Source organism: Mustela lutreola, chromosome 3 (assembly GCF_030435805.1).
Source record: "Mustela lutreola isolate mMusLut2 chromosome 3, mMusLut2.pri, whole genome shotgun sequence".
Lineage (NCBI taxonomy): Eukaryota > Metazoa > Chordata > Mammalia > Carnivora > Mustelidae > Mustela > Mustela lutreola.
Window position 1 is genome coordinate 136,323,569 of NC_081292.1, and position 15,743 is coordinate 136,339,311.

Genomic DNA, 15,743 nt, shown 5'->3' on the forward strand with positions numbered 1-15,743 from the left:
CAGTCGGTTGTCTGCCTTCAGCTCAGGTAATGATCCTAAGGTCTTGGGATCCAGTCCCACATGGGGCTCCTGCTTAGCAGGAACCCTCTTCTCCCTCTCCCACTCACCCTGTTTGTGTTCCCTCTCTTGCTATCTCTCTCTCTGTCAAATAAATAAATAAAATCTTCAAAAAAAAAAAAAATTCACGCAGGCAGGACTCTGACCACCAACTATGTAAGTTAAGTGACCCTTTTCTGAAGATCAGCAGTGAGTTTCTTATAAAAATGTATGCAAAAATTTTTTTGAGACACCAGTTACTGAATTGAAATGTCCAAGGTACTCAGCAAAGGCCAGTGCCCTGAGATGGCAGGAATCTCAGGCATGGCTGGCAAATGCCAGGGCTTTCAACCAAATAATATACACTGCCATTTACCTCCTTAAAATCTGTTTATAAACAGGTAGAACTGGACACTGAAAATGAGTTACATGTGGAAAAATAATACTAATATTTAAAACTAGAGATTAAGAGTGTGATCTGACTGTCTCTAGTGAACTTGAGTAAAGTCCAGGTAACCTTGGCTAAGTATCTTAATCTCTCTTTCACTTTCTCTGCACAGTGTATTAAGTGGGGATAATACTTATTGATACCTGATAGGATTGCTGGGAGGTTTAAATGAACAATTTAGTGTAGAACTCTCAAGGCAATTCCTAGCATGTTGTATACCCTCAATAACTGCTAGCTCAGTATACAGTAGAACTCTTGAGTTTGCGTTTAGATTGCATATTAGAATGAAACTGCATTAGGGTGAAGAGAGAAAATAATTCCAGAGGAATCCTAACTCTTGGCTATTGTTGGTGTACTGTTTTATTGTCATCAGTGGACAAGTAATATTCCTGCCAGAAGCCACGTGGGGAGGATTTCTAAACCACCTGTAAGATTTTCATAGTGTATGAGCCATAAGATCTGTTAATATTAATAACAATATTAGGAAGTTAAGAATGTAGCCAGAATTACCATCCTTTTTAGTTTGTTCTGAAAAATGAGGTGAGAACATGACGTGGTATCAGATCATGATCACCATGAAAATTAGGCCATGCTTTTGAACTGGCCCAGTCCCACATTCTTCAGACTGAATCCATTCTGCTCCCCTATGAAAACCAATGGTCTTCCATTGCTGTCATGTCCACTATCTACCATCATTATTGGGGGTTTCTGGATTTTGTAGGCACAGAGATCTAATCTGGAGATCAAGAGCTCACACTGGAAAAGAGCAAAATTTGCAGAGGGCAGGGATCCCAGGGCACACAGCGTATCAGGGTGTGGTTTGAATTTGAGAGTGGGGAGGCAAAGGCAAGGGTGATTGAATACGGTATGCTCCGTCATGGAAAGTTTTGGTGGAAAGGGCTCCCTAGCGTGCCCGCGATGGAATGTGGATGGGGTAGAACAAAGGTGGCCTGGGAGGATTCAGTCAACAGAGATTTATTCATCCTACAAGGCTACATTTTGGAATCCTGGGCTGCAGACCATGAGGAGTAAGTGGAAAGAGAAGAATCATTTATGACAGACAAACATATGCTTCCTTCTAACCAGGTCAGGTCATCCAGATCAGGAGCTTTTTGCAAGTTTCTTTGCCTAAAATGATGACTCTTTTTTGCAAGATCTGGTTTATTGTCTTATTGACATATAAAAGCCATTCTTTCTTCATTTATTTTTAAAGTCAATTTTTATGGTAATTATAGAGTTTCCCTGTTTATATGTCATATTTTATATTCATCTACTCAAAAATATGTGCATTTCCTGCCCACAGAGGATATGGTATATAAAAACATAGATGAATCCTTATAAACCGATAGCCTTCCTTAGGAAAAATACACAAAATACTTTCCTGTTCTAGTAAATCAGGGTGGTCATGTGGCCATATCCATGCAATAGCATACTATTTGATATCCATGTTCCCCATATGTATTCTGAATCTTTTGTTAAAAGCAGGATTTATTAAATCATGTTTGAACTTACTATTCTATAATATTTACAGTATTTCTGCTGATATTTTGAAATAATTGCATAGCCCAAATCCAAAATATATGACTGTCCTGTAAGGTCCATAAATAGGCCTACAAGGGCTTGTGTCACTAATGCACAGTCATTGTTTCTAAAGTGCAGACTGAGGGTTTCGCATAAGAGTATAATTCCAACTTATAAATGTATGTGTTTGGTAAACATTATTTAAAATTGTCTCCTCCCAGGGCACCTGGGTGGATCAGTTGGTTAAGCATCTGCCTTCAGCTCAGGTCATGATCCCGGGGTCCTGGGATCAGAGCCTGTAAAATAAAATTGTCCCCTCCATTGAGGCAGAGGGGAAAAAAAGTTTAATAAGTACTGAGCTTCAGTTTGGGAAGAAGAAAATGTTCTTGAGATGGATGATAGTGATGGTTGTACAACAATGGGAATTTTCTTCATGTCCCTGAACTGTACACATTAAAATGGTTAAAATGGTAAACGTATATATTTTATCGCAATAAAAATTTTATTTTAAATCGCCTCCTCTAAGCCTAAAGGGATTCCCAGCATATTTATAACATTACTTGATATTGTTTTTCTTGAAAGAACTCTAAATCAGATATGAATATATAAGTGAAAAGAAAAATCTGAATATATAAGTGAAAAGAACATTAACAAAAAAAAATTGGTCCACTTCAGTTCACTAAAATATCTAAATAAACTCACGTTGGGATTGAGGAAAAAAGCACTAAGCATCAGCTAGCAAGTATCAGAGGATGATCTCTCGATTTTATTCCTATCTTGATGACCTTGTAGTTTAACGTAATGGTTTCTAGCTTTGCTGAAAAGTTTAGAGATGACTTTTTATTGACTTTAGTCAAAGAAAGAGAAGATTATTCAATAAAGACTATAAACATTAAAATTCTGGTATTTGGAAGTTGTATTAGATTGAATTTCAGGTATTATGTGCAGAATAAAGTGCTTTTATTATGATCACTCCTCTTTCAACTCTATATATTTCCAGTTTAATGGCATAATAATAGTATGACTGGGATTTACCAGCCACAGTTATAAATATGTAACATTCATTTCTAGGTAATATATTACACTGTTCTTTTATGAAGAAGTAGTTGCCCTTGATGTAAAAATGGATATTTGATTTGAATAAATGATTCCAGAATTTATGTCATACTCTAAGTTATCTTGTCCTCTCAGATACTGAAAGGCTTTTGTGAGATGTCAAAGTTGGATAAATAATAATTGCCTTCAAGAATCTTTAGTATATCTGATGGTTATTTTAGAACCCAGCTAGAAACCTTTGTAACAGAAATACTTTAATTTTTACCATACCTATTGCCCTAGCCATGATTTATTGAAAGCTGTCTAATCTAATAGCAAACTATGTTTCCTTCTTAAAATACTGAGAATACTCTTCGTATGTATCAGTGGTTATCTGGTTAGCAAGTTCATAATGACTTCATTTCTTACAGAGTTCAGCCATACAATTCAAACACTTACAAATATTGCTTCAATTTACTGGAAAAGGCAAAGAGCACATAAAATTCTTAGGATTAGAATCATCTTAAAACCACAGCATTGTTAAGGATTTCACATTCTAATCTCCAACTGGACTGTAAAAAGCCAAAAGGCTTAGCTCACAGTCATGGCTGAATGGGTGCAGGTAGTGAGGAGAGTATGAATTTTACCCCCACAAAATCGGTTGTGCAAAAAAATAGCATGTATGTTTATTTTCATAAACTAAATGAAATCTGACCCCAAGGTGGTGGGATATTTAATCTCAGTTAACTGAGGGTTCCCCACCTTGAGGTCATTTGGACATCCCAGGTTCTTTCACCAACTGGAGCAGGTGGGCTGGGAATGCTGCTTTATCTTTGGTTCTCATGGGTCCTTGCTGTGAGCCTCCTTTCAGTGCCTATGCTAAGCTTAAACATTTCTCTTTGATTACTTCTGTCCATAAGACTATAATAGGACCTCTAGATGGCCCCAGCACTTATAATATTATAATTAAAAATAAAATTTATACTTAACTTTTAAAACTAGTCTATGAATATCATGTTCCATTGGATTTCAGGTATTATATGCACAAGATGCATACTAAGATGAAAAAAAGCTTCTTTGTATTTTTTTTTTTTTAATGTAAACTTCTTGAAAATTTCATTGTAGCTGAACTTATTTGGAAGGAAGGCCCTGGCTTAGTGGGCATCCTAAGCACATGCACAATCTACTTGTTAGACAGTCCAAAGCTTTTTGAAAAGGAGTGTAGAGGCCCTTGTGTATGAGAATATCTCTAAATGAGTCAACACTTTTTCTTCCAGTCTGAAAATTCTTTCCTAGCTACTTCATTAGGACACGTTTTTTGGACTTGTGTTTTCAAACAGGGTCAGTATAAATATAGAACTGATCAAACCTTCTCAGCAGTCCTTTGCTGGAAAGTGAGTTGGTCAGATACCCAGATGAAATGAGAGATGACAGTGCATCAGAATTTTCCCAGGATATTCCCAGTTTAAATGTGTTGTCCCACCGTAATTTTTTTCTCTTTTAATAGATTCAGTGAGATATGATTTATATACCACACAACTCACCCATACAAAGTATACAATACACTGGTTTTTAGTATATTCACAGGTTTGTTCAACTGTTACCACAGTCGGTCTTAGAACGTTTTTATAACCCTAAATTTTAAAAAAACAAAACCCTGTCCCCTTTAGCTACCACCTCTGTTCCCCTATCTGTCCTCCCACCTATGCTAAGCTTAAACATTTCTCTTTGATTACTATGCATTTCACTATTCTGAACTTTAATATGAATGGAACCAGATAGTAGTCTTTTGTATCTGACTTCTTTCACTTAACATGTTTTCAAGATTCATCCATGTTGTACCACATGTCGGCACTTCATTCCTTTTTTTTTTTTTTAATTTATTTTTTATTTATTTTCAGCATAACAGTATCCATTATTTTCACACCACACCCAGTGCTCCATGCAATCCGTGGCCTCTATAATACCCACCACCTGGTACCCCGACCTCCCACCCCCCGCCCCTTCAAAACCCTCAGATTGTTTTTCAGAGTCTATAGTCTCTCATGGTTCACCTCCCCTTCCAATTTCCCTCAGCTCCCTTCTCCTCTCTAATTCCCCATGTCCTCCATGCTATTTGTTATGCTCCACAAATAAGTGAAACCATATGATAATTGACTCTCTTGGCTTGACTTATTTCACTCAGCATAATCTCTTCCAGTCCCGTCCATGTTGCTACAAAAGTTGGGTATTCGTCCTTTCTGATGGAGGCATAATACTCCATAGTGTATATGGACCACATCCTCCTTATCCATTCATCCGTTGAAGGGCATCTTGGTTCTTCCCATAGTTTGGCGACCGTGGCCATTGCTGCTATAAACATTGGGGTACAGATGGCCCTTCTTTTCACTACATCTGTATCTTTGGGGTAAATACCCAGTAGTGCAATTGCAGGGTCATAGGAAAGTTCTATTTTTAATTTCTTGAGGAATCTCCACACTGTTCTCCAAAGAGGCTGCACCAACTTGCATTCCCACCAACAGTGGAAGAGGGTTCCCCTTTCTCCACATCCCTCCAACACATGTTGTTTCCTGTCTTGCTAATTTTGGCCATTCTAACTGGTGTAAGTTGATATCTCAGTGTGGTTTTAATTTGAATCTCCCTGAGGGCTAGTGATGATGAACATTTTTTCATGTGTCTGATAGCCATTTGTATGTCTTCATTGGAGAAGTGTCTTTTCATATCTTCTGCCCATTTTTTGATATGATTGTCTGTTTTGTGTGTGTTGAGTTTGAGGAGTTCTTTATAGATCCTGGATATCAACCTTTGTCTGTACTGTCATTTGCAAATATCTTCTCCCATTCTGTGGGTTGCCTCTTTGTTTTCTTGACTGTTTCCTTTGCTGTGAAGAAGCTTTTGATTTTGACATCAGCCACAGCAACTTCTTTCAAGATATGTCTCCAAAGGCAAAGGAAACAAAAGCGAAAATAAACTTTTGGGACTTCATCCAAATCAAAAACTTCATTCCTTTTTATGGTCAAATACTATCCTGTTATATAGACATACCACATTCTGTTTATTCATTTGTATATTAATTGACATTTGGGTATTTCCTCCTATTGGTTATTATGAATAATGCTGCTATAAACATTCATGTACATGTTTCTGTGTGGATCTCTTTTCACTTCTCTTGGGTATATACCTCAGAATGGAATTGCTGGGTTATATGGTAATTATGTATTTAATCATCTAAAGAACTGTCAGACTCCTGTCCAAATAGCTGCACCATTTTAGATTTGCACCAGCAATATGTGAGGTTCTAATTCTCCATATCCTTGCCAACGGTTGTTATTTGGCTTTTTTTTTCCTGGCCCTACTAGTGGGTGTGAAGTTGTAGCTTGTGTTTTGGATTTGCATTTCTCTGATGAATAATGATGTCAACATTTTTTTCATGTGCTTCGTGACTATTTGTACATTTTCTTGGAGAAATGTCTATTCAAATCTTTTGCCCATTTTTACATTGATGTTTTTGTCTTCTTTATATATTCTAGACACAGGTCCTTTATCAGATATATGATTTATAATTTTTTTCACTTATTCTGTGGGTTATCTTTTCACTTCCTTAATGCTATCTTTTGAAGCACAATTTTTTTAAAAAAGTTGATGAAGTCCAATTTATCTTTTTCTTTTGTTGCTTTTGGTGTCATATCTAAGAATCCTTTACCAAATCCAAAACCATGCGGATCTATCCCTATGTTTTCTTTTAGTAGTTTATTTGTGTTAGCTCTTTGATCCATTTTGTGTTAATTTTTACATATGATGGAAGCTGGCATTTTTAATCTTACCTTTCGCTCTTAAAAATGGTGGATGATAAATGATATGGTCACTTTAGTTAGAGATGAAGTAAATGAAATAGATTAAACCTCTCTGACCCATGGTAATTAACTCCATATAAAGGCAACTCCATATATGGCCCTGAGGAAATTTAGAGAAAACAATTAAAAAAAAAAAAAAAGAATGAGTCAAAGGTTAAGGAGACAAGCCAAAGCTCACACATTTGCCTTCTTTCAAGTCTACAACTGACAGACTTTAGAGCCCTGAAGTCTAATTACTTTTCCATTTCTAGAATTTTTCAAAATTCAGTTCCTGCTTTTAAAACAGTATAGCTCTATGCCAACATGCTCAGTAGGGTGTCTATTAACTTTAAAATACTAATTCATGAGAAATTTTGTATTTTCTCTTAAGAATTACATATATAGGGGTGCCTGGGTAGCTCAGTGGGTAAAGCCTCTGCCTTCGGCCCGGATCATGATCTCAGGGTCCTGGGATCGAGCCCCACATCGGGCTCTCTGCTCAGCGGGGAGCCTGCTTCCCCCACTTTCTAGCTGCCTCTCTGTCTACTTGTGATCTCTCTCCCTCCATCAAATAAATAAATGAAATCTTTTTTAAAAAGTACATATATATTTCAAAAGTAAATTTCAAGTCTTGCTGAAATTCATCACTAATATTTGCATAGTTACTTCAATGATATAAATCTAGGGTTTACTTATTTTTAAAAATATTTTATTTATTAGAGAAAGAGCATGAGAGTGGGATGAGGGGCAGAGGGAGGAGCAGACTCCCTGCTGAGCAGGGAGCCCAATGTAGAACTCAGTCCCGGGACTCCAAGATCATGAACTGAGCCGAAGGCAGACGCTTAATCATCTGAGCCACCCAAGTGTCCTAAATCTATGGTTTTAAAAAAAAGTTAATACAGCTAAATTGAGGGCTATTCCAAATTCCCTATAGTTTGGCAACAGACTTGTCATCTCTTTACCCATTCTAAGGATATCAATTTAATTTTCCTAATTGTATAACTCCTTCTAAATAAAGTATAATAGTGAACTTTAGAACTGATTAAAGATCTACCTGGCTATGAGTTGGTTATCGGCTCAGCTTAGTTATGAGCTGATAATGATGTGTCATAAACTCCTGTGTAGAATTTAATAATAGTAATGAATTTGGATCTTTAAGAAATATTTTCTCATTTACCTCTCTTGACAATTGGATATTTCTTTGAGTTTTAACCCTTGAATATCGTACTAAAATGGGCAAACTTCTATATTTGAATATAAATGAATCCACTAATCATTGTGTTGATATTTTTAACCTTTATGAATAGCTGAGCCATTAGATGCTTTTTTTGACATTGTTCTTATAGGAAAAAAGACAATGTGTTTTTGTTTTTTACTCTACAAACAGGTTATTTGAGGATTCAGTATACAGAATTCTTTTTCTGCCTTTTGGCATCTTATTATCCAAGGATTAAGATTATAGTCAGACAAAAACTGGTTTCTTCATATTTGTTTGCCCTTGTCCCTTGGAGCTAAAAGAGATATAATAACCAAATATCTGTTTACCAAGACAGGCAGTTATTGTTTTGTTGGTTCTGTCAATCTTTTGTACCTGTGATTATTTCATAAAAAGTATTTTGAATTATGTTACATGCCTGTCAATTTCAGGAACAGCTCTGTGGAGCAGAAAACAAATGTAAAAGATTTAGCCAGTGGAACTCTGGATTGTTTTTATTAGTTATCAAGCTCTGAGAACTTTGAAATTGTAAAGTGCTTTTAAATTATTCAATAAGCATCTCAGTATCAGAAATAATTCATTATTGTATTATCCTCTCCAATTTCAAAATGAGTCAATTTATTTGGTCATATCAGACAGCAAGCATGCATGGAAAGCCATAATTCATATTTCCCTTTTGCTCATGTACTTAGGGAACAGTGTTATAGATATCAAGACTGGAGAGGGTAGTTTTCCCCTTCTTAATGCTGTCATTCAGTGTCCTGGCTGATAGTAAGGAATGACTTGCAAAAAGAGTATGCAGATTAGGTGGGATGAGAATCACTGCAGAGATGAGTCTCTCTTTCTTATGGCAGTTGATGTCATCCTGGGAGTGTACCTTCGCAGAAACAAGATTAGGAATATTGTTCTTTGGATGATCTACTTAATATAGACCAAGTGGTGCAGATCTCCTGGAAAACATGGGAAAATTGTGCCTGACTAAAGATGTCCTAAATCAGGTTTCTCAAACTAAAAAGGCAAGTTCTGGTTCAGTATTCTCAGGCAGAGTCCAAGACTATAAAGCACTGTATTTTCTAACCAGCTCAGAGAGGGAGACAAACCATGAGATACTCTTGAATCCAGGAATGGATTGCTGCTGGTGCAGGAACCACACTGAGTAGTATCCAGGACTGTGTGATTCAGGCTTACAGGGAGCCCCACAGGGTACAGGACTTGGAACGTGATAGAAAAGGTCTGTCTTGGGAGGAGGCAGGTACTTGCTCCTGTGAACAGAAGGGGGAAAGGAGGCAACCCAGTGAGCATGGAGGGAGATGGGTGGATGATAGAGCCTGAATCTCTGGGAAATCTTCAAAGATGAGGGCAGACTTGTTTGAATTGAAAGAGGATCTCTCAGAAGGTTGCTAATGCTCATAGAGGTACATACGAACGATTATGCAGTGGCACGAAAGACAACTTCAGCAAAATTTTTTTAATGGGATTGAGGAGAGAGGTTAATGTATCAAAATGCAGTAATGTATGGGAAAGCACTTTGTGAACTGTAAAGTGCTACTCAAATGTAGGGCATTGAGCATGAATACTAATAGCCTTAGTCAAGTCAGTCAATATGGGGCTGGGTGTCAGATCAAGATTATTACCAAGGGACACTGAGAAAAGAAGAGATTGGAGCAGTAGTACCACAAAATGGACAACCAGTTTGAAAGTTCTGAATGGAGGAGAGGGAGTGGATGAATGTGATGACATGATCTCTTGCTTAGGGAAGAACTGGAACCAGGAAGTTTAAGGAGCCATGAGTGTCCCTTGAACCAGCAAGCTACATTTATGTACAAGCAAACTGAGATCCAAAAAATCTAAATTATGTGCACAGCGTCACTCAGGAGAGTAGTGACTTTTTTAGGACTGTCATATTTAGCCAACAATAAAATAGGATCACCAGTTAAATTTGAATTTCAGTTAAAAATAATTTTTAGAGGCAACCTAAGAAAAAGAAGAAGATATTTGCAAATGACAGAATAGATGAAGGACTGTTATTCAAGATCTATAAAGAACTCATCAAACTCAACACCCAAAAAACAAATAATCCAGTCAAGAAATGTGCGGAAGATATGAACAAACACTTCTCCAAAGAAGACATACACATAACCAACAGTCACATGAAAAAATGAGCCACGTCACTTGCCATCAGGGAAATACAAATCAAAACCACTCTGAGATACTACCTCATACTAGTTAGTATGGTTAAAATTGACAAGACGGAATGACAAATGTTGGCGAGGATGTGAGAAAGGGGAACCATCTTATACTGTTGGTGGGAATGCAAGCTGGTACAGCCATTCTGGAAAACAGTATGGAGTTTCTTCAGGAAGTTAAAAATAGAGCTACCCTATGACCCAGCAACTGCACTACTGATACAAATGTAGTGAAAAGATACAGATGTAGTGAAAAGAAAGGGTATATGCACCCCAATGTTCATAGCAGTGTCCACTACAGCCAAATGGTGGAAGGAGCTGAGATGTCCTTCAACAGATGAATGGATAAAGAATATGTGCTTCATATATACAATGGAATATTACTCCACCATCAGAAAAGATGTATACCTACCATTTACATCGACATAGATGGAACTGGAGGGTATTATACTAAGTCAAATAAGTCGGTGAAAGAAGGACAGCTATTACACGGTTTCACTCATATGTGGAGTATAAGGAGTAGTGCAGAAACAATATGAAAAGGAAGGGAAAACTGAATGGGAAGAAATCAGAGAGGGAGACAAACCATGAGATACTCTTGAATCCAGGAAACAAACTGAGGGTTGCAGATAGAGGGGTGGGTAGGGTATTGGGTGACTGGGTGATGGGTATTAAAGAGGGCATTTGATTTGATGAGCTCTGGGTGTTATATGCAACTAATGTATCATTAATCATTAGTTCAAAAACTAATGATATGTTGGATAAGTGAATTTAATTTTTTTTAAATGTTAAAAAATAATTTTTAGTATAAATATGTACAATGAATACCTCTAGTCAAGCAAAATATTTGTGACATACTAAAAAATATTGTTGATCTGAAACTCAGATTAAACTGGACATCCTATAGTTTATTTGGAAACATTAGACTTGTTAAAAATTGATACTTTTTGTAAATAGAGATACAGAAAAGATGAAGAAAATATATTAACCTTGTATTTAGAATGTAACATCCATCAGGGTGTTCATTTCTGCGTTTTTTATTATCTGGAGAGTCCTCAGAATCTAGGTCTGTGACTAGCACTCAGTAAATACTTATTGTATGTGTGAAGGAACGTATGTTAAGGTGAAAAGTATTGTGGCATGTAGGAGGCTTAACATAAAAGAGAACAGAACTAAGATTTAGATATTTGTTCCTAAATATATTCTATGTGTCTGATATTTTATTTCTTCAGCAAAAATAATCTTGAGCAATCTTCTCAAGAATGTTCAGTATGGAAAATAAGGTACAAAGGAAAGATAAGTCTTTGAAAATGAAATTTTGAGTCATATTAGGGTTAGGAAGTTTTACATCACTAGTTTACTAGAATTTTCAAGAAATTCTGAGGATTTTAACTGATCAATAACTTGAGGATGTAAGTGTAGTGTGTAGCACAAAATGATGTTGTTTGGAATGTATTTCTGAAAAAAATAAACACTTCAGAGATCGTTTTCAACAAAGGGAAATATGACAGATGAGTGGATTACTGGGAGCTGGCCACAGCTTCCCTGCCAGCAAGGAGTTTATCAGAGTCTTCTTCATCTAGATCTAAAACAGTGCTGAGAGAACTGATTGGGTTCACCCCTATTTAAGTGCCCTTGACAACACCACAATCTGGTTGGATTTCTTAAACTGACACTTGGGGTAGAAGAGGATACAAAAAAGCACAGGAATGACACGTGTGACTGTCATTTGTTAAGGGTTTACTGTGAGCAAGCATGCATCTGGTAGGAATCCACTTAATCTCATAAGAATCCTGCAAAAAAGGTATTAGGACCGCCGTTTTTCAGATGGAAAAATTGAGATATACAAAGATGGAATAATTTAACACAATAAGTGGTGAAGATGGGAATTGAGCCTAAATCTCTTTTCCATTGTGCAACATTGCAAATCAACTTATTCTAATAATGGAAACCTGCAAAATATATTGCCTTGTTTTACCAAAATCATCATCGTAGAAAATAATTACAAGTAGATCATATTACCATGAATCAAGCTTTGGATTTACATAAAGTTCATAAACATCTTCTAACCAAAGTCATTAGTCCAGTGATTGAGTTCTACTCTCATATTTTCTCTCATCCTCCCTTTATCAGGAGGGCAATGGATTGCCTTTGCATTTTCTCATTGTACAGTCATCATTGTACATGAGTCTATCTGTTGGTGTCTGGGCAGGCAGCAGATGGTACATTCAAGTAGGTAATTGAGAGTTTAAGGAAGGGAGTATTTAAAAAGGTGTGGACAGGGTTGAGAGAACAAGTGGGAGAGAGAGAAGAGCCAGGAACTAGCAGTAGCTGGAATCAATTACTGTCCCTTGACCCCAAGGTAGCAAGGAAAGGGAGCCAGGAGCCAGAGACAGGTGCAGCTGCAGGAGAGACACAACCAGCAGGCAAGGAGCTGCTCTTTCCTAGGAAGGCTACGGCCAGTTTGTTGCCACCAGGAAGAAGAAAAATCAAACAAAGTCTAGAATGAAAATGAAGAAGTAAACAAATACCTGCCTTCCCAATACCTGCCTTCCCTCTCTTCTTGCAGTCTAGTCTCTTGCTGGTGGCCAACATTAACTGAACTCAACCAGAAGCCAGAGGACAAGGGAGCCACTGATCTAGTCCACAAAGGTCAGTCTCCCAGGGTCAGAGCAGGGTGGAGAATGGGGCATATTGACTCTGGAAGAGCAGATGGGAAATACCCGTTGCATAGTGCTTTCTTGCCATGGTCGCATAGCCCAATAAGCCTATGTTTCCTTCTCCTGCACTCTTGTTTGCCACATTTCTTTTCTTCTGTCTCCCAATGTCTCTCTCTGGCAGATGTCCTCTCTCTGCTCTGCATGGAGGGCTGCCAGTTAGCCCCACTTCTTGCATTTCAGTGATGTCAGTGCTGGGCCCCATTTCTATGGAGCTCCTGGTGTTTTTCAACCCCAATTGCAGGTCAGCTGAAGGGCACATCCTCTGGGGTAGGTCTCCTTGGTCACCTGATTTCTGATTTCACTTGGGAAGCCTCTCTTCCTTGTCACACCATTGGCAGTCTTCCTTCAGATCCTCCAGTGTTAACAGTTCTAAAGGTATTTCCCTCAAATGGCTACCTTCCTGGGAAATCAAGTAGCCCTGCCTTCATAGTGTGTCTGATTTCCTATGGCATTTCTGCCCTCAGGAACAGCCAAGTCCATAGCGTTTATTACCCAGTAGAAACCATGACTCATTTGGTACTGCTTTAGAGAACTGGTACTCAAAGAACATAGTCCAACAAAAGGAGGTTTTTTCCCTTCTCCTTTTTTTTTTTTTTTTCTTTTTGTACCTACTTCCCTTGAATATTCAGAAGAGAACACATAAAACTGTATTCAGGAAATTCCCTTTCCCTCCCTTCATGAGTTTCCCGCGGAAGTCCCAGAGAATCTGCCTGACAACAGAACACCCCCATCCCACCCTCCACCCCCCCCCCCCAGGGCAGAGAAAGGAAAGAAACTCTGCTGGTAGAGGTGAGACCCTTCTCAGTAGATAGAGGATGAGAAAGGCTGGGTGTGTTTCTGCCTGAGTAAGATTTCCTCACCAGTAGGAGGATCATGATGGAGTAAGATCAGCTGCGCTGAAAGGTATCAAAAGCCTTTTAAACTTCGAACAAGTTGATAGTGATGGCATATGGATTACAGTCTCATAACCAAAGTCATTTCCATCTATAATTATTACAATGGCTGCCATTTATTGAGTGCTTGTCCTGTGCCAGGCATTTTACCAAGGATTTTAATATATTTATCTCAAAACTGCAAACCAAATCTGTAGCATAGTTGGTGCCAACCTCACTTTACAAATGAAGAGATTGAAACGCAGAGCCATGAGTTGAAATAATTATGACTCTAAAGCATGTACCCTTGTCATTAACGGTAGTCGCTCATAGCAATTGAACAAATACTTTGATCGGTCCTCGTGTTAACTTCATGCAGTCAGCATTTTTAATCTTCACATAAACCTAGTGAGGTAGTAGTGTTGTTAGCACCAGTCTGCGGATGAGAGTTGCAGAGATGTAGGCACCCTGTTGGATGCCTAGTACTCATCAGAGTCACAACATGAACCCAGGTCTACTGGATACCAGATGTGTTCTCTTAATCACTGATCCATTCTCCCACGATGCCTGTTTTATAATATTATATATTAGGTTTTACATTGTGGTGTTATTAATGTAGTAGCTTCTTATTTTGCAATTTTTAGGACAACTCTGTGTGGACAGAGGAGGGTATTTCTAAGAGTTGAGAAAGAGTTAACATGACAGGACCTGCTAAGATACTGTTTGAAGCAGTGAAGGTCAGTTTGTGAGTGCTGGGGTGGAGCAGCATATTCCATGGCAGTCATTTTGAAATAGAGAAATCTGGGGTTCATGAGATGAGTCAAGAGAATAACAAACAGCAGCTGACCCTGTGAAACAGAAACCAAGGAACAAATTATAATACACAGGTCCTTTGGCTTGATGTTTACCTGCTAGCCCATTCCTTTAAGAGCAAACCAGTAAGGGGTGCCTGAATGGCTTAGTCAGTTAAGTGCCTGACTCTTCATTTCAGCTCAGGTCTTGATCTCAGGGTCCTGAGTTCAAGCCCCACATTGGGCTCGATGCCCTCATAAGGAAAAAAGCATAATCCAGTATTAGTCATCATTCCTTGGGAAGTCTCTGTATAGTTTGGGTCATTCCCTTTATAATTGGCTCTTATTAAGACAGGGCTTAATCAAGCACTCATGTGTATTCTTGATAGCTCTCAATATGCCAATAAAATTGGAATGGGAAGTGAGAGGAGTACACTGAATCTGGTTTAAAATATGACTTGAGATAGTTTTTTGAATATTATTTATTTTTATCTAAATGTTTTTAAAACCAGTATAGTTAACATACAGTGTTATATTAGTTTTAGGTGTACAATATAATGATTCAACAATTCTATACATTATTCAGTGTTCATCATGATAATTGTGTTCTCTGTATATGTATATTATACACATACACACACTTATACATCCTACATCTTCTTTATTCAGTTATCTATTGATGGACCCTTGGGTTGCTTTCATAATTTGTCTATTGTAAATAATTCTGCAGTGCAAATACCTTTTTGCACTGTTTTCATATTCTTTGGGTAAATACCCAATAGTCGAATGTGATAGTTTTATGGAAGACAAGTCCTGACATTGACATTAGCCTTCATGTTCTGAAATGAATAAAATATGGAGCTGTTTTTATAAAACAGTACAAATTTTGGCTTGACTAGTCAGTTGTCTCATGAGAGAATTGGCAGAAACAAAAAGGGAAGCAATTCTCAGAAGACCACAGATAAACTCTTCCACAGACTTCAGGTGATTTCCTAAGATGTATGTTTTTAAACAAAATTTCAATTTGGTTAGAAGAAAACCACTCACTTTTAGCAGATTAAGATAATTTTTAATGTTTAAAAATT

The 15,743-nt window shown here is 37.6% G+C and overlaps 1 protein-coding gene across 13 annotated transcripts in view; it reads left to right on the forward strand.

Annotated features, from left to right (window-relative positions):
- Positions 1 to 15,743, forward strand: part of ZNF385B (zinc finger protein 385B) — a 408,372-nt gene that overhangs the window by 157,063 nt on the left and 235,566 nt on the right. The window contains exon 2 of one of the 13 annotated variants that reach the window (XM_059166888.1): positions 12,845 to 12,927. The exons of 11 other annotated variants lie outside the window; for them this stretch is intronic. The gene's annotated coding sequence lies outside the window, so the exon portion shown is untranslated. Of the gene's footprint in view, positions 1 to 12,844; positions 12,928 to 15,743 lie in introns of those variants that run through there. One more of the 13 variants, XM_059166894.1, reaches the window with a different exon arrangement.